This window comes from Pongo pygmaeus, chromosome 7, assembly GCF_028885625.2.
Source record: "Pongo pygmaeus isolate AG05252 chromosome 7, NHGRI_mPonPyg2-v2.0_pri, whole genome shotgun sequence".
Taxonomy (NCBI): domain Eukaryota; kingdom Metazoa; phylum Chordata; class Mammalia; order Primates; family Hominidae; genus Pongo; species Pongo pygmaeus.
The window spans coordinates 130,247,612-130,266,638 of record NC_072380.2 but is presented as its reverse complement, the minus strand read 5'-3'; positions in this window follow the sequence as shown (position 1 = coordinate 130,266,638).

Sequence of the window (19,027 nt, the reverse complement as noted above, 5' to 3'; positions counted from 1 at the left end):
GAGTCAGGGTAGAGGGTACAAGAGGAAAGTGTAGGGGAGGAAGTCAGAAGAGTAGCAGGAAGTGGAGTATATGGGGTCTTGATGGCAGAGAAGCATGATTTGCATTCTGAAATGGGAAGTGTCAGTTCTCATTCATGTTTTAATAGGATTATTTCATCTAAGACAAAAGCCAAAATGTTTGGCTCCTAAGTGTTGTCCAAAGAAGAGTCTGTCAGTTTTGAAAAGGAAAAACTAAAGTGGAGGGTACTTGCAAGGAAGGAGAGGTTGTATTAACATTCCTTCAAATTTCAGATGAACATAATTCCTGCACTTGTAGAGTCTGCTTTAAAGCACAGTGGGATAACCATCTATCAATCCCTCTCTTCTATGGGATGGAGGAAAAGAGCAGGAGGTTGTGATGTAGAAAATTCAAAAATAAGGATGGATTCATTTAAAGAACATCTGAGAAAACCATTTGGAAGCAATGATTATAGAAATTAATTTGTGTTATGGCCAGGCAATGGAAAAAGGAGGCAAGAGCCCAGGGGTTGGCATGTAAAAGCCATCTTAGTATTTGAAACTTTCCAGAAATGGTCTCCAAAGTGAATAACCCACATGTGAGTAACAGGTGACTGAAACACAATAGCAAGACAGCATTTAAGATGGAAGAAACTCCACAACTCACAAAGCGATTTTAAAAAGAACCCAAATGCCCATCAGTGATGGACTGGATAAAGAAAATGTGGCACATATATACCATGGAATACTATGCAGCCATAAAAAAGAATGAGATCATGTCCTTTGCAGGGACATGGATGAGCTGGAAACCATCATTCTCAGCAAACTAACACAGAAACAAAAAACCAAACACCACATGTTCTCAGTCATAAGTGGGAGCTGAACAATGAGAACACATTGACACAGGGAGGGGAACATCACACACTGAGGCCTATTGGGGGGTGGGGGGAAAGGGGAGGTAGAGCATTAGGACAAATATCTAATGTATGTGGAGCTTAAAACCTAGATGATGTGTTGATTGGTGCAGCAAACCACAGTGGCACATGTATACCAATGTAACAAACCTACATGTTCAGCACATGTATCCCAGAACTTAAAGTAAAATTTAAAAAAATTAGCTTAAGCCTCCTCAAAGAGACAAGAGTCTAGAAAACTATCAATATAATGATCTTAGGAAGACAAACATAGCAGTGCTTCAGTCTTTCCTTCCCCATGACTTCACCTGTTATAAAAGCATATCCTCTGGATTGTTGATATAAAACACTTGTCTTTAACACCTCAGAATCCTCTCCCATACTATGTCCTTAATATGGGAATCCCTGGCTTTGTGACATCCTTGGCCCTTTGAATCATGGAATCACCAATATGTGTAATCCCCAAACATGGGCGCTACCATAATAATTCCCAACCCTGAAAGCTGGGCACTGAGCCCAGCTTTGGTCAGCAGTCTATAGAGCTCAGACTCTGCAGTCAGATTCCCCAGGCATTGAATCCTGGCTTCCTATTTGCTCATTGGGCTTAAATGTCCCCAGATTTCCACATTTGTAAAATAAGGGGAAATAATATAGTACTCATGAGGCCTTAATGTAACACACACACACACACACAGTAGTGCAGGATAAAAGACTTCCTCAGTCAATGTCAGTTATTAATATTACTAGTAATATTGGTACATAGTTCTCTTATTTTTCTTTCTTTTCTTCCTTCTTTTCCTTCTTTCTCTTAAGATTTCTTTTTTCTTGTTTCTTTTTTTCTCATGATCATTACTTTTAATGGCAAAAACCACAATTACCTTTGCACCAACCTAATATTATCATAATATTCTGGGAATAGGCTGTAGACCCATGTGATTTTGGTAAATAATGTGGCATGGTGGTGAGTAGGATCCAGGCTGTCAATGTCAGTACTTTATGAGACTGAACACCCCTTCTTACAACTCCTGTCTTAGAAGGCAGGTAGGTGGAGAAAGGGGCAATAGGGAGGGTCTTGTGAACAAAGGAGAAAAGAGGGGGAAGATGGAAAGAGACATGGATAAAAAGGAGCCCCAGAGAATCCTCAGGGTGACATGCCCACAGTGTAAAGAGTATGAACAGGAAGTTATCTCCTTGAGCGCTTTACCATCTTAGGATGGGGAGAACGTATCTTCAATCATAACCACTACTGTGGTTGATAACACCAAACATAACTCTGTGTTTTCGGAAGGCCTGCTTTTGTATGAATAAAATTCTTGTAGGGCACTGGAAAGGATAGGAAGATATAAAAATGCAGTGGAAAAGGAGACCTGGAGAGAAACAGAAGCCTTTAGGGAAAAGAGATGAGCACATATTGATGCAATGTTAGCAAATGGGCTGTCTGCGAAGCAGATTAAAAAGAGCGTAACTCACTTGAGGAAAGTCAGAAGAGGCTCTCCCTGTGGGGAGCAGCCACGTCATCTTCCCCATGACAACTTACCATCTGGCTGGCTGGCAGTTTTTCTTCAAGTGCTAGATGGTATTGAGAAGGAAGAAAATCCTTATTTTTTGTTTTTCAGGTGATACCAGGAACTGCAGAGAGAGGTTTTCATCTGGAACTCAGAAAGGAAAAAGTTGACCCGGAACTGAAGGAATGAGCTAATTGGATGGGGAGGCTTAGGGGCATGGACAACCAGCTTGGAGTCTGAGTCGTTAACCCACTGAGCCATCAGTCTCAGGACAAAAGCGAGTGCCTTCACCTCATTCCCTTAAAGCCTGTAGTCTGACCCACAATAGAAAGAGAGTTTCTGTTCTGCAGCATCTCGCTATGTGTACTCAGGCAATTTATATATCCCCTCAAGGACTTAGTTTCCTAATCTGCAAAATGGGTGACAGAAGAATGATCAGGTTATTGGTGTCCACTGGAAGTCACTCAAGTACAAACAGATGAACGGACTGGGAGCGTGGAAGAGAGCTGTGTTTTTGCTTTCCCTGCATCCACCCACTTTTTCATCCAGAACATTTCTGTTTCCTATGTGGATTATGTGTCTGCATCCCAGGGTGATATTAGGTCTGAACAAAGGACTTCAAAGCTAAGATGAAAAACCCACTGGCTTTGGCAATCTCTAGGGTTGCTTCTACTTATTTTCTGTTTCTGCTTGTCATGAAGTCACAAGAGAGAATGTTGTGCTGAAGACATGATGGGAAAGGGGCCCAGATAGAAGTTAATCTAAAAAACGAGTGTGCCAAGAATAGAAGAGTTTTGGGTGAGGGGACCCTCAGGTCTTGCTTAGAAGGTGGTAGTGGAAAATTCCACACCTCACTGGAAGGGGCTGTTTCTTCCTGCCTCCTTCACTTTGATCTCTCTCAAATGTAAAACCGATCCTTCCCACCCCAGAATTGGGCCAAATCTGGTTTGAAGCATCCATTTCTTGTGAAGAGTCTGTCCTGTGGTGTGTAATTTAATTTAAATATATTATCAAAGACAGTATAATAAAAATAGGTGCTGCTGGTTGCCCTAATTGGGATACATGTTACAGGAAATCGTTCACAGAGTTTAATCAAAGAGCCACACTGCAAGGAAAGTTACTACAAGCATCTACCTGTCTTTATCTACAATTGACCTCAGAAGTTTAGACATTAGCGTGTTTTTATAAATGGGTTTACACTGATAAAATTGCTGGTATTCAAAATATGTGGCTTGGCTAGAACTATGACAAATGTTATAGAAACCCTTCTGCACTTGTTTAAGGCAAAATAATCCAGGGAACTCAGTAGTCCATATTCTTCGCAGTGGTACCAAAGCTTGATTCTGAAACTGTCCTTTGTCTAGCAACTGATTCTGAGATTGCTGGATTCATCTTCAAAGGTTAACAGGGGCTCATGCCTGTAATCCCAGCACTTTGGGAGGCTGACGTGGGCGGATCACCTGAGGTCAGGAGTTTGAAACCAGCCTGGCCAACATGGTGAAACCCCATTTCTACTAAAAATACAAAAATTAGCTGGGTGTGGTGGCAGGTGCCTGTAATCCCAGATACTTTGGAGGCTGAGGCAAGAGAATCGCTTGAACTTGGGAGATGGCTCTTGCAGTGAGCTGAGATTGTGCCACTGAACTCCAGCCTGGGTGATAGAGTGAGACTCGGTCTCAAAAAAAAAAAAAAAGAGGGAAAAGAAACAGATTAACAGAATCCCTGCTTCCAGAACACTGTTACTTTTGCTTTATGCAAAGACATGGTCAGGATAATTAAGAGGGCAAAGATTTGAGATTTATCCAGTTTATAAGGCAGATTGTATGCCTTTTTAAAATTCTATTGCTAATAAACACTTTTATGAATGGCAAGCTTTGTTTTGCTTCCTGCTTCTGATAGAACCTGGGAACAAAGTTTTAGAGGCAGAAACTTACACCTTTTCTACTCAATGGATGGTGCATGCAACCATCAGCAGGGCCACTCTAGACCTACTGAATTAATAAATGTATACTAACAGGATCCCAGGCAATTCATAGCCAAGTTAAAGTTTGAGGAGTTCTGTTACAGACTTCAACTACTAACTCTAGACAGTTATTGATATCTATCTAATAATCCAATAATCATCAAACACAAGATTGGCTTACACTAATTTGCAACAGATAGCAAGAAGAAGAGCTTCCCAGGATTTTATGTTGTGAGCCATCTGAAGGGAACTTGGAAGCAGGGTAAAACAAAACCAAGAAAGAAAATAAAGCTTAGCAGGGGCTGCAAACTCAGATAACTACATAGACAAGGCCAGTTAGGAAAACAAAGTGAGAATGACGGAAACTATCGCAACTGGAGAATTCATGCCTCTTCCATAAACAACTACCATTACTCAGCTCTGGATTGGTGCCACACAGAACGTGGGCCTGAACTTATGATTTTGTTTCAGAAGCTCAGAATATACATTTTAATGAAAAATTCCCTTTTATTCAATGAGGCCCAATAGACTAAGTCTAATTCTATTATCTAAAAACAACTGAACAAACTCAGTCACCAAGTTCTTCAAAGGGCCCACAGCAAGTCACTTCTTTCTGTATTTCTATTTGTATATTCCTTTCATGGGCTATTATTAGAGAACATGTAATTTTCCAAATTCATTAGAATAATAATGATATGCTTGGGAGACCTGAGCCAAGACTCTGAGCCTGCATTGCTGATTTCAATTGGAGATGATATCCTTGGACAGCCAGCAACCTGCAGCTTGCCAATGGGGCTTCAATTTTTTGACAGGAAATCTGAGAGCTTGAAGACCACAGTATTTCATGGCTATCTGAACAGGTAGCTACTATAAGCTTTGCAAGTTGGCAATACACAATTGAGTTCAGAGTTAGTGTGTTTGATTAGTAGAGTGTTATTTCTCTGGGGAGACACAGGGCATTGGGTGGTGGAAGCTCTTAGAACCCCCAGGTAAATGTAATGAGCTGCTTCCCTGTCAATATGCCCGACACTTGAATTTTTTTCAATGCATTGTCTAGAGACTACCAGCATTAGAATTTCTTTATCTTGTAAGATGCAGAATCGCAGGTCTGAATACAAATCTACTAAATAAAAATCCTGGGAGTAAATTTATAAAAGAGCATTTTAACAGACACCCCAGATGGTTGTTATGTATATTAAAATTGTTGAGCTATAGCATTTCCATGAGACGATGTTTGGTAGTAGCCAATTGATCCCCGTTTCTACCAAGGATAGAAAGAAAAGAAATGTACTTTCTCTGTTGCAAGAATTGGAGTGTGGAGGAAGTGACAGTAGTATTAGGATGCTCCTATGATGTTATTATGCCAGGGAGCCAACACCCCTGGTTTATGTTAGGTATGTCTGGGCTATAAGCCAGTTCTTTAGGGGAAAAGAATGTTCTGACTTGTATTTTCCTATTTCAGTGGTGTAAATACTCCTGCCGTGGTTTTCTTGTTACCAACATGGTGTTTCTGAACACAAAGTTGGGAAGGGATGGGCAGAATGGGCTCTCAAGAGCCTGTGCCAGTTTGTTCCAGCTCATCACAGAGGAGGCCCTCTCAAAGCAGACCCAGAAATAGATCTAAGTTCAGGGAACAACGGCAATGTTACAAAACAGGAATAATTTTAACCAACTGGAAATTTATATCAAATCCCAGTGTCATGTTTCAGATGGCTAGGTTGAACTAGGCAGAAACTTCCTTTACTTAAATGAAGTTAGTTTATAGATCTGGGATGGATTTCTTGAAACTGAGTGTCTGAATCTCCTGTGGATCTTGTTAAAATGCAACTTCTGGTTCAGTAGGCTCTGAGGGGTGATCTGAGATTTTGTGTTTCTAAGAAGCTTCCAGGTGAGGCTGATGATGCTGGACCATGGTCCATATTTGGAGAACCTCAGCCTAGACTCAAAGCGACTCACTGTGCCTTTTCCCTGGAATCCTAACCAAAGCCTCAAAAGTTACCACTCTAAGGGGCTAAAAAGCTGTATCCTACCTAATCAGCTTGGGAGGAAATGGAAACAGAGAGCTCTAAACACTAAAAAAACTGTCCTGGCATTTGGCTTTATTAGTTTAACAGTGTTCTTCCCCAAGGATGTAGTAACTGGAATAGGAGGAAAGACTTTGGCATACAGACCAAAATAAAGGGCAATTCCCTATCTGTGTGAGTGACTTAAAAAGGAGATCATGAAAAAAGCTGACTGTGAAATCTGCTTTACTAGAGATGATTATAGACATGATAAAATGATTTACCAGAGATGATTATAGACATGATAAATCAATTGCCCATCACAGACATGATAAATCAATTGCCCGTAGCTGCCACATGGGACATGGGAGCTCTAGGAATGTCCACTGAAATTAGGGGTTCTGCCTGATGTACCACTTTAGAGCTCCTAAAACATTTCTGAAGAGTTTTGAAGAGTTGAGAGCCAAGAAATCCAAATGTGTTACTGACATAATAAATCTCTCCTCTATTTGTCTGAACAATACAGAGTTTGTGAGTGTTTATGGGTAATGCTAAGCATTGTGCTAGATGTTTCATTTACATTTCCTCTAAATTCCTCACCAATTATGAGGAGTGGGTATTATTGTCCCCATTCTCAAATGAGAAATTGAGTCTCAGTGAGATAACAAAATGTGCCTAACACCAAGGTGCAAGTGACAGAGCCAGGATTCCAACCCAAGTCTGCTTCTGATTTTGTGTGTGTGTGTGTGCTTCTTCTTGTATATAAAACTTTTGAGACTATGTATTATGGCTCTCTCTTCTTTATTTCACCATTGACTACCCAGGGATAGGTGTGTGTGTGTACATGCATGTGTGTGCATGTGTTTATATATACAAAAAATGTATACTCAACTTTGTTTATCAGGCTCTCAGAGAATAACTTTGCAAATGGAAATAAAAGTTTTAAATCCTTATTACATACCTATTTATATTATTTATATGTTCATATAGGTGAATGTGATGTAAATAATTCCAATATTATTTTATAATTTTTTTTTTTTTTTGAGATGAAGTCTCACTCTGTCGCCAGTTTGGAGTGCAGTGGCATGATCTTGGCTCACTACAACCTCCGCCTCCCGCATTCAAGTGATTCTTCTGCCTCAGCCTCCCGAGTAGGTGGGACTATAGTCGCCCACCACCACGCCCAGCCAATTTTTGTATTTTTAGTAGAGATGGGGTTTCACCATGTTGGCCAGGCTGGTCTTGATCTCTTGACCTCATGATCCACCAGCCTCAGCCTCCCAAAGTGCTGGGATTACAGGCATGAGCCACTGTGCCTGGCCATTTTATAATTTTTGCATATAATTTTCAATATTATATGCAACTGTTAGAATCTATTAATGATGCACAAGAAAATGTATATGTGGTATGGTATGAGAATGCATCTGGACCACTCAGAGAGAAATCAACAAACCAACAGAAGAATGGAGTTGAAGATGTTTTGTACATTGCAATTGGCACAGGACTGAAGGACATTTAAAGACTTGACAAATGTTTTGACTCAGTGGCAAGTCTGAGTCAAGTTAGGTATAAGAAGCCCTCCTCAAACTCCAGGAGTTTGAGTTCAGTCCACGCAAAATCTGGATGACTTTCTATTCCCCAAAGGGAAGTCAGCTCAGTTCCCTAGAGACCTCAAACTCAAGGACACTCAGGGAAGGGTGTCAGATTCCCCATGCTTTAAAGGGAGCATCTCAGCTCTATCATCACCAACAGTCTCCCTGATAACCTTTCAGCAGCCCTTTCAAGGTCATGGCACTGATATTAAAAGTCATGGGCTGTAACTACCTGAGAAAGGATTTCCCTACCTCTTTTGCTTGGCGTGGGGTAAAAAGTATGTGGGTTTTTGTTTTGTCTTACTTAAAAATATTTATTCAATTTTAATTGACAAAAATTGTACATATTTCTGGTGTGCAACATGTTTTGAGATATACACACATTTTGAAATTATTAAATCAAGTTAACATATCCATCACTTCACATATGGAGAAGATTTAAGATCTACTCTCAGCAATTTTCAAGTGTACATTCCATTATTATTAACTACAGTCACCATGCTGTACAATAGATATCTAGAAGTTATTTGTCTTGTCTAACTGAAGCTTTATACCCTTTCACCAACATCTCCCCACATTCCTCTCCTCATCCCCAACGCCTGGTAACCACTATTCTATTCTCTGCTTTTATGAGTTGAATTGTTTTAGGTTCCACATATAAGTGAGATCATGCAGTATTTATCTTTCTGCAACTGCCTTATTTCACTTAGCATAATGTCCTCCAGGTTCATCCATGTTATCACAAATGACAGGATTTTCTTCATTTTTTATGGCTGAATAGTATTCCCATTGTGTTTATGAAGCATATTTTTTCATTCATATATCCACTGATGGACACCTAGGTTGATTCCGTATATGGGCTATTGTGAATAATGCTGCAGTGAATATAGGGGTGCCAATATCTTCTCAACAAGCTAATTGCATTTCCTGTGCATATAGACCCAGAAGTGGGATTTCTAACAGATCTATTTTTAAATTTTTGACAAACTTCTGCATTGTTTTGAAAAATGGCCGTATTCATCGACAATCCCATTCGTAGTGTGCAAGGGTTGGTTACCTTTTCTCCACGTTCTCACCAACACGTGTTATGTTTTGTCTTTTTGATAATGGCTATTCTAACAATTGAGGTAATATCTCACTGAAATTTTGATTTGCAATTCCCTGATGATTAGTAATGTTAATCGCCTTTTCATATACCTGTTTGGCCATTTGTATATCTTCTTTTGAGAAATTATTTAGGTCATTTGCACATTTTTAAATCAGGTTATTTGTTTTTTTGCTATGAAGTTGTTTGTGTTGGTTCACGCTTTGTGAAAAGAGACTCAGTTCTAGCTATATCAACTTCTAACTTTGATAATATGCCAGATACTGTTGGTGTTGTTTCAGTTACCACTTCTCTCCCCTCCCTCCCTTTCTCTCCTCTTCCTCCCTTTCTTCCTCTATTCCTTCCTTCCTTCCTGACAAAACCATCCTCCAGTAATGGTGAAAATGCTATATACTCACTTTCCCATCATCCCTTACAGCTACAGATGGCCATGTGCCCATTTTGCCAAATTAGATTTAAGGAGAAATCTGTTAGGGGGCCCTGGGTAAATTTTCTGTTACGATGGAAAGGATGTTGCAGGAAGAGAAGCGTTTGCACCCTTTCATTTGGCCTGTGGTCTTAGCTATGTAAACAAGTAATGTCTGGAGCTGCTGCAGCCATCATATAACCATAAAACTAGAAGCTTGCAAACTAAAAGCCAACACACCAAGAAAGGATGCGTGGAAGGATGGGTAGAGCCAGGGTCCTTGGTGTTATCATTAATCGCTGATTCAGCCCTGAGACTAAGACTTTCAAACTCTTTGTTATGGGGGATAACTTGAAATGAATTTTGTTTAAGCCATTGTTAGGTATGGTTACCTGTGGTTTAAAGCACCCTCAGTGATACCCAAGTTATGTAATCTCTCTGAGCCTAAAGTTCCTCATCTAAAAAGTGAGGCTAACATCACCCAGGAGAGTTACTAGTATTAGAGAATTTGGTCCACATAGTGTCACCTGATGTAATGTGTGTACTCAATGCAGGTATTCAGTACATTTTAGCTAAATGTGAAGAAAATTCATAGTATTAAGCAGTTCTTTTGGCCGATATGAATATTGGTACAGCTACTTGATGAACCTTCTGATGGAGAGCATGAATAGACAGTACAATGATTTTTTTTTGCTTTACACTGCTTTATATTATTACTTTTTATATAAATGTCATGTGTACAGCAATATTCATACCTACATTTAAGTATTTTTTTTCAACCATACTTTTCAGTGCTTTGTTAGGGAACTATTTTTCCCTTCTCTGAGAAAGCAGGTTTATCACAATAGAGTTTAAAGGCTCAGAAAATAGTCTGTTTACTTACATTATCTATCCATTTAAAAGATCTCTCTTCATGTGTCTAGGCTAGTTTAAGCCTCATGATATCAGATTTTCCTGGTAACATTTCCCAAGTTTTTACTAGCTTCAGCAGGCCACAGACTTACCAGACCTTGGACAGGATGTTCATTGCTCTAATATGAAAATATTGCGAAACCCATTTTCCTCCCAGATAAGGGAAATGAGCTTGCTGGCAAAGCTGCTTTCTTCTGTCCCTTCAGAAGTGGCTGCTCTCACAGACTCTTGGGTAGTTGCTGAATTCAGCTTTATTTTTCTGCTTCTTAGAAAGCAATCAACTTGTCTATGAAAATCATCTTCCATTGTCAGGCCAACAATGGCCCTTATAGTCTTCTCTCTGTCTTAAGTGGAATTGAAAAGGCATTGGTCTCTTCCAATTCCAAAGGGGAAGAAAGAGCCGAGGCTCTGCTCCTGAAGTGCCTGAGTAAAGTACTCCTGTGCCTTTCTTCCTTTTCCGCAAAGTGTACAAAATTGCCCTCCCTCACTGGATAGTTTTCAAGAGGGGCAGAATTGACAACTTCTTATATAATATTTTCCTCTTATTTATTTTTTGCAGTACACTACACTTCAAGATGCAGAGATATACTTCTACGGTAAAAGTGGCTGTGGCAGCTGGTTTGGCATCAGCTGGTGCTGAATTGACAATCTACTGGGGAAGGGAGCTGGCACACACATCCACACTGGTCATACAGGTTAAGGTCATATGATCGTGGCATCTCGCTGAATTCAGATCCAAAATATTAGTCAAAATACAGCTTTCATAATTCTTATTAACTCCTGGAGGCAGAGATTCAATACTTTTAGAACATTCTGGAACATACCTAGTCAAGCAAGCCACTCCTTCAAGAGTGAAACACAGTACCTATGAGCATAGATTTTACAATAAGAGTGATCTGAATTTGAATCTTGCTTCCGTCACTTACTAGTTACATGTCCTGAAGGCAAATTATTTAACCTCAATTTCCTCATTTGTAAAACAATGGTTTTAATAAAACCTGCCTGTATACCCAAATCCCCAAGTGTAAAAGAATCTGCATGTACCCAAGTACTGAAGTGGGCCCTGCAGATACATGGGTTTCATATCCCATAAATGCTCTATTTTTAATCTGTGTTTTGTTGAGAGAAATCCACATGTAAGTGGACCTGTATAGTTCAAATCTGCATTGTTCAAGGGTCAGTGTTTATTTTTATAAATACTTCATATTTTCCTATGGATCACTCATTCATACAACAAATATTTATTGAGTGCCTGTTATGTGCCAGGTATTGTTCTTGTGCCAGGGAATATTCTCTTCTTGCTAATGTTCAAAATGCTTCATCCACCTTGAAGGGCTCGTGGCTTACAACCCCCATCCCAGTCAGCTGTAGATCTCTATGCAGGTGCTATTTAATCAGCACTTTCCCTTAGAAAGCACTGCCCCACCAAAGGAAGGCAGTCCACCCCGTAGCAGGAAGTCAAACCTCTTCTCACCCAGGTTTTGTGCTCTGTTACCGAACCTGGTTTGTGAGAGGATTTCAATTCCCTGCGAGAGTCCTTGGAGCACAGGTCTTCCTGAATTTACAGCTAACGAGCCTCACGTAGTGAAAGGCTAAAGCATTACTTTGATTTGCTAGCTGCCTTTGGATCCATTGATGGTGAAAAGCCTTGAGTTTGCCTGGTGGCTTCTGAGCAAGTATGTACCTAGAGACAAGGAAAATAGATCAAAGTGCAAAGGACATCTAGGGGTGGGAAATATAAAGGGAGATGATGTTAGCGCCATTCTCAGATATGCTCTTTTTCTTTTCCACGACCTGTTCAGAAAGACCTTTACAACCCTGAAGAAGCAGAAAATAAGATAAAGGGTTCTGTGAGAAAAGACTCCGAGAAAAAAGCAAGATGCTGTTTGTATGTTCCAGGAAGCTATGATTCTTAAGTGGTCTTGGTCATCTAGCCTTAGTAGAAGGGCACATGTGGTGGTAGTGGTGGTGTGGACAGGAGTACTTAACATTTACCAAGTGCTTGCTATGAATCAGGTCCATGCTAAGTCTGCGCAAATATGATTATCTTTTTTGTTGTTGTTTTTTAGTGCAAGGGTTTTGCTGATTGCTGGGAGGAGTTCAAGGTCTGAAGAGTCTAACTCTTCCAGAGACATTGAGATTTCAATACCACACATCTGTCAGTGTTATAACCATGTTTTTGACTTGTGTAGTAAGTTTATTGGTTAAAAACAAGGACTCTTTATTTTTTGTGGAGACGGAGGTCTCACTTATATTGCCCAGGCTGGTCCTGAACTCACGGGCTCAAACAATCCTCCCACCTCGGCCTCCTTGGGATTACAGATGTGAGCTGCTGCACCTGAATAACTGGGGGGCTGAAGTGGGAGGTTTGCTTGAATCTGGGAGGTTGAGGCTGTAGTGAGCCATGATTGTGCCACTGCACTCCAATCTGGGTGACTGAGCAAGACCTTGTCTCAAAAAAAGAAAAAAAAAAAGGCACCAGTACTCTTGGAGCCAGACTGACTGAGATTTGAAGCCAGTTCAGCTACTTTCTAGCTGTGTAGCCTTGGGCAAGTGGTTTAACCTCTCTGGATTTATGTTTTCTGGTCTGTAAAATGGAAGGAATACTATAGTTTTTGTTTTAGGGAGTTGTGTGGATTAAATGAGTTACTACATTTAGAACAGGGTATGGCAGGAAAAAAAAAAAAATCTACCATCTTTGTTGATTCTCTATAACTTCTCCAGGGAAAAACATGTGCCTTGCTTTCAGTCTTCACCCTTTTTTCCAACATGAGCTTGAGGTTCCTGATCTGTAAAAAGGGAATAATTTAATGTCTATCTCATATGATTGTTTTCATGATTTAGTGATATACTGTATATTACTACCTCTTCATAACAGGCTGTCAATCAGTGAGTTTGGACTACTCTTGATATCATAGTATAGAAGCTTAGTCTAAGATTTTGCTTTATATTTAATTTTATGGGTACCACAATGAAAGCATTCATATATAAATTTAATCATTAACATATAATTATTTTGACTTCAAAAGTATTATTTCTTGCATCAAATGTTGTTTTTAAAAAAGAAGTAACTGCTTGAGGCAATGTACAAAGTAAAAAGATTATTTCCTAATCTGTGGAACTTGCAAACTACAATGAATTCTGATTCAAGCAAGCTCAACCACTATAACTGGATATCTGTGAGTGTCATTGCACTGTGCTGGGTGGGGAAAGAGGGAGAATTAATCCCATTCCCAGGAGCTTTTCATTTACTTGGGCAGACAAAGCTTCACACACATGAAACTAAAACATTAGAGCAGAGGGCAGATGTGATGAATCTATGAGCCCTCAGAGTTCAGGGATGACAGAAATCAGTGTGGAAAGATCTCGGGGGCAGCAGTGGGCTTTGAGATGAATCTTGAAGGATGGTTCAGGATTTAGCCAGAAAGAACAAAGAGGGCACGGTAGGGTATGCAAGCTGAAGAAGAGGTCATGCCAAGGCTACCTTTGTCCACACATGTGATTGAGGTGAGAGGTGAAGCATCCTGAAAGGCAGTTATTGCACTTGGTGTGTCCAAGGGAGATACACATTTATAAAACATATTTGAAATAAAGACTGACAGAAATTGGAGATGGATAAGACAAAAATGATAGAAGAAGACAGATAGGATCAAAATAGCTCTGGGCAGGGCAGGGAGTTAGGGCTTTGCTAAAAGAGAAAATGGCAGTGGTGATGCCATTTTCTAACTGAGTTGTTGAAATTCTACTGCTTTGATGAAAGCAGTTGGAGAAAATGCTGGCTTATGGGGAGGGGGAAATAAATGATTATGAATTTATTTTTTAAATCTTTAGTTTTTATCCAAGTAGGGATGATATCTGACATCTACAGCTCCCCTTCCCTTTTCGTGGAGGCACAGTGCTAGCTCCTTATCTCATTTCATCCTTGCAAATGATGGAGTTGTTTGCTAGGTAAGGCATTGGTAGATTTTTAAAGTATTTGGCTCTTGTAAATATAAATGTTCCTCAGAGCTGTTTAAAAATAAAACTCGTGTGAGAACATACTATTTGTCCCTTTTATAGAAGAGAAAATCAAGTCATAAGCAACTAGAAAATTCTGCTCAAAGGAACAGCTGGTAAGCGGCAGAGCTGGGATTCAGGCAGTTTTTCTCCAGGGTCCACATTCTCACCCTCTATTCAGGACTCAGCCATAGGAGAGGGTGAGAATGCTCTAAGATGGTATTACTCTCCACCATCTGAAAGAAAAAGACCCTTCTCCCACCGACTCCTCTCCCTCTCCCCCACAAATACAGAAACAGTTGTAAACAAGCAAGAAAGGACACAAGACTGGTGCAAAACACTTGTTACAAAATCCTTTAGAGGTTAAGGAAAAAAATAATTCCCCAAACAGAGGCCAGTAGCTTTAGGAAATACCCCAAACTCTTTGACCTTACTAGGTCAATGGCTACAACATTGGAAGGATTAGTAAGAACTAGCCACATGTAGGAATAGCCATCAAGATGAGCATTGTAGGAGAAAAACATGCTACTATTTAATTCAAATTCTGCCTCTGAGACTGTTTGATGCTTTAGTTATTTCTCACCTGGACTATTGTTGGTACCTTGGCAAGCCCTTTCTATTCATTTGTCATGCTTTACTATCTATTCAAAACACAGAAACACATTTATTTTTTCCCCACCAGCTGTAACTCTCAAACCACTCTTTACTGAGGCAATTATGCCAGTTTTCTGTTTCATCAGAGAATTCAATTTAAAATTTTAGTGCCAGTGGTTAAAATACTTACTTCATACATAACTTAAAGTTTGTATGCCTTTAATTCACATTTATGTTTCTGTTCACACTTTGCATCCTTTAATTGATTTATTTGTTCGCTATGCCATCTGTAGATTTTAAGTACTGAGCTTTTGCAAATGACTATTTTCCCCCTTCTCAAAGCTGTTTTGAAAATTATTTCCCTCACCTTATTGCAATTAAAGCTGTGCTACATTCTCATCTTCCGGAGTTGAACATTTTTATAGTGTTACCTTCTTGTATCTTTATCCTAAGTTAGATTGTACAGGTCTGGGCATATGTATTAACTTTTAAACCATGTAGATACTCTCTTTGTGTGGTAGCCCATGGGAAGGAGCCCTGTAATGAGCTCTGTGGTCTGCTTTATAGGCACCATGAAAATCTAAGTATCAATGGAGTAAAAGCAGTTCATTGTTTTGGGGTGTTGGTTGATGGATGTCCAATTTCTGAATGTGGAGAGGACCTCTGATCATCCTAGGATTTCCATGTATGAATAGCTCTCTTCTAGCTTATATTCCATAGCCTTTGGGCAAAGGTTTCCAGCATGGTAAGGAAACTGTTTAGAACACGATTTTTCAAAATGTCAGTGACAGATCACCTTGAAAACTATATTACATTCCATAACCTTTGGGCAAAGGTTTCCAGCATGGTAGGCCCAGCTCGAAGCCTAGTGCCTGGAGCCTGTAGGTGATCAGTAAATAGCTGTTTAATGAGTAAATTACAAATACAGGTTAGTTCTATTAGCAGTCTAAAACAAGATGTGGCTGGCCATGTTTAGCATGGAACAGAGAACAAAGAGAAATGTAGTCTTCCTTTTGACTTCACTCTACCTCTGCAATGTCTTCAAAGTGTTATGACCTACAAGGCTGGAGAGCATGCAATGATCCCCTTGTTTGTCTTCACTTATAAGAGTTGCCAGCTGTATGGCATTATCTCTACTGTGTTTTCATTAGTGGTGTGATTGTGGATGACAAGGGTGAGGGTCCTTTGACTCTGATACCCAAGACTGTAAGATTAGTTCTGTATAGGTTTTAGACTTCTGCCCTCTTGAAGAAGTTCTTTGCTCCAGGTATTTAACTATTACTTGAAAACACAATCCTTCAAGATTCTTTCCATGACTATAAATTTATACAGAGCTATGGTTTCTACCTTGGCTTCAGATTGGAGTCAACCGGGAAGCTCAAAACACATTGATGTCTGGATCTCACCTTAGAATTCTGATTTAATTGGTCTGGGGTGTGGTTTTGGCCTAGGGAATTGTAACATTTTTCCAGTTGATTCTAATGTGCTGCCCAGGTTGAGAACTGCTGATATAGAATATTATTGTTAAATACTCAAAAGGCCAGAACTCTAAATATAATGTGTTTTATTTTATATCTGCCATTTTTTGAAATACTCAACAATTCTCACTACACTGTTTAGAACAAGATTTTTCAAAATGTCAGTGACAGATCACCTGGAAAACTTGTTAAATATGTAGATTTTTAGATCCTCACCTTAGAAATTCTGTCTCAGTACATTTGTGGTAAATATCAAAACCGTTCTTTTTAAACACACACCCAAATGATTCTCGTAGACATTAAATCTGGAAGTACTGCCTCAAAAAGACATCTAAAAGCATTAAAACAGCTTTAGGCAATTATAACAAAGAGCATGCCACTTGGTAGTCTTGTGGTTTGGTGTCATGGAAGAATAATAAAGATCTCAAAACAGAGAAAATAGAGTTTTACCCTTTCTTTGTAAATTTTCTAGCAGTGTTTGGAATGCAAATTACATACCAGCAACAGTAAGAATTTTTCAAAAAGAAAGTATTAATTATTTGCATCAGTGCACAATTTCTATTTAATGTAAAAATATAAACTTAAAAAATATTAATTTAAACGACTCTAATAACTTTAATTCTTTAGTTTAAAAAGGCATGAAGTAATTCAAGACTGCTTTTGTGTTTAAACACACCTAGAATATCTTCAAATTTAGGCTTAAAATTAGTCTTTGATGAATGAGTGTTTCAAAGCATTAGACAAAAATTTAAAGCATCTAGTTTTGTTGAACAAATTTAAGAACATTGAGGATAACAGACTCTTTGAGGCTTTAGGACAAGTACACATTTTAGTTTAAAGCTGAAATATCTTCTATCTAGTTTAAACTTCAGTGGGAATTTAGGGAAAGAAAACGAATTACTCAAGCTGAAACTACATCAAAATGTCAAGTTAACACATTTTGGCTTGTAACAGTGCCAAGGGATCTAATGCCTGAATAATCAGGGCTGTAGATTTCTAAATCATTTTAAAGATAATGTCCTTACCAGGATGCTGGATCTTTCATTTTGTTTTTTCTTAGCTGTTTCCTCTCTATGCTTTTACCCAGGCTAACCAAGACCTGACAAGATCACATGGCAATTAATTGAAACAGCTGGCAAGAAACAGCTGCAAATAAAAATGTTAGTACAGAAGTTCACAAATTCAGAAAAAAATATGAAGACTAGTAATTCCCATGATAGTCAATGATGCATTTGATTTTCTGTAAACTTTTCTTGGGCTTCTGAAAGATTGGATAACTAGTATTATATCTGAGATAGTATTATAACCAAGAAAGAACAACAGTGGACTGTGGTTGCCATTGTTTGTGGATTCTTTTTTTTGCAAATTTTCCTGGTTGAATCCTTCTTTTTCTAATATTTGTTCCTTGCACAGTACACTCTTCCATAACTCCCATACCCGATTCCTGGCCACAGGAATGAGCTTATAACCTGGATTAGTCTAATCATACTACCCATTTATACTATCATTGGTCCATGGGTTGGTTATATAACCCAAACTTTTTAAAGTTCATTCTAGGCTTTCTCAATTTAGAGTTGGAGAAGCAACCTAGCTCTGGGCTCAGGATACAGCAAGGTGAAAGGACAGCGGAAGGCCATTTTCCCCACCACTTGGAAAAAACCGATCTGCAATGAGAGAGAATGGAGAAAACAGAGACAGACTAAAATTAGGGGTAGACACAGAATCCTGAGGGCACTGAAACTTGATTCCAATACCTGAAGCCCTGTTTCCTGCCATTTTCTTTTATTCTGTGAGCTCTTCTCTAGCATCTCTTCTCACTACAGGAACTAAGAAATCCCTTTTGGCTTAAGTCATTTAGAATTGGGTTCTAATATTTGCGACCAAAATTCTAACATAGGATATGAGATTATCTGGTCTCACCCATCATTTTACAGAGGAGAAAACAGAGATTTACTTGCCCAAGGGAACACATTACAACTTAATTCACCCTTCTTTACTCCTCAATCTATTAGTATGCTCTCCTTCAAGAAAAAGTTGAAACTTTGAGAATTTGTGACGTTCATGTATTTAATAACCCCTGCCACGTTCATAATTGGTCCCAAGTAGCCTTGTGAATTACTGGGTAAACCCATGTCAGTTCTGAGTTGTGAATCTAACCTTTCAGAACTTGCTACAGCTCCGTAGCAGAGTGTAGCTGCCTTGATTATTGTTCTACAGTAGAAATATTATTTATAGAACTAAGGCCAAAAGAATACAATTTCCACATTCCCTCCAAGAGTTGAGTTTATGGCACCTTGAATAATCGAAGTAGTTGAGTGTGATAATTAAAACAAAAACATTAGGTCAGAACATTTTAGAACTGTCTTAGAAGGCATCAATACAAAAATAAATTGACAAGAGTACCCAACAATAGTGCACTAAATTCATAACAGTGCAAAGAATATACAGTGAAAACCTATAAAAATCCTGCATGTCCAAATAAACTATAATACACTTAGATACTAAGAAGTACCATAGTAGGTTAGACTATTAGTCCTATTTATTCTCCTTGTCACAGCTTCA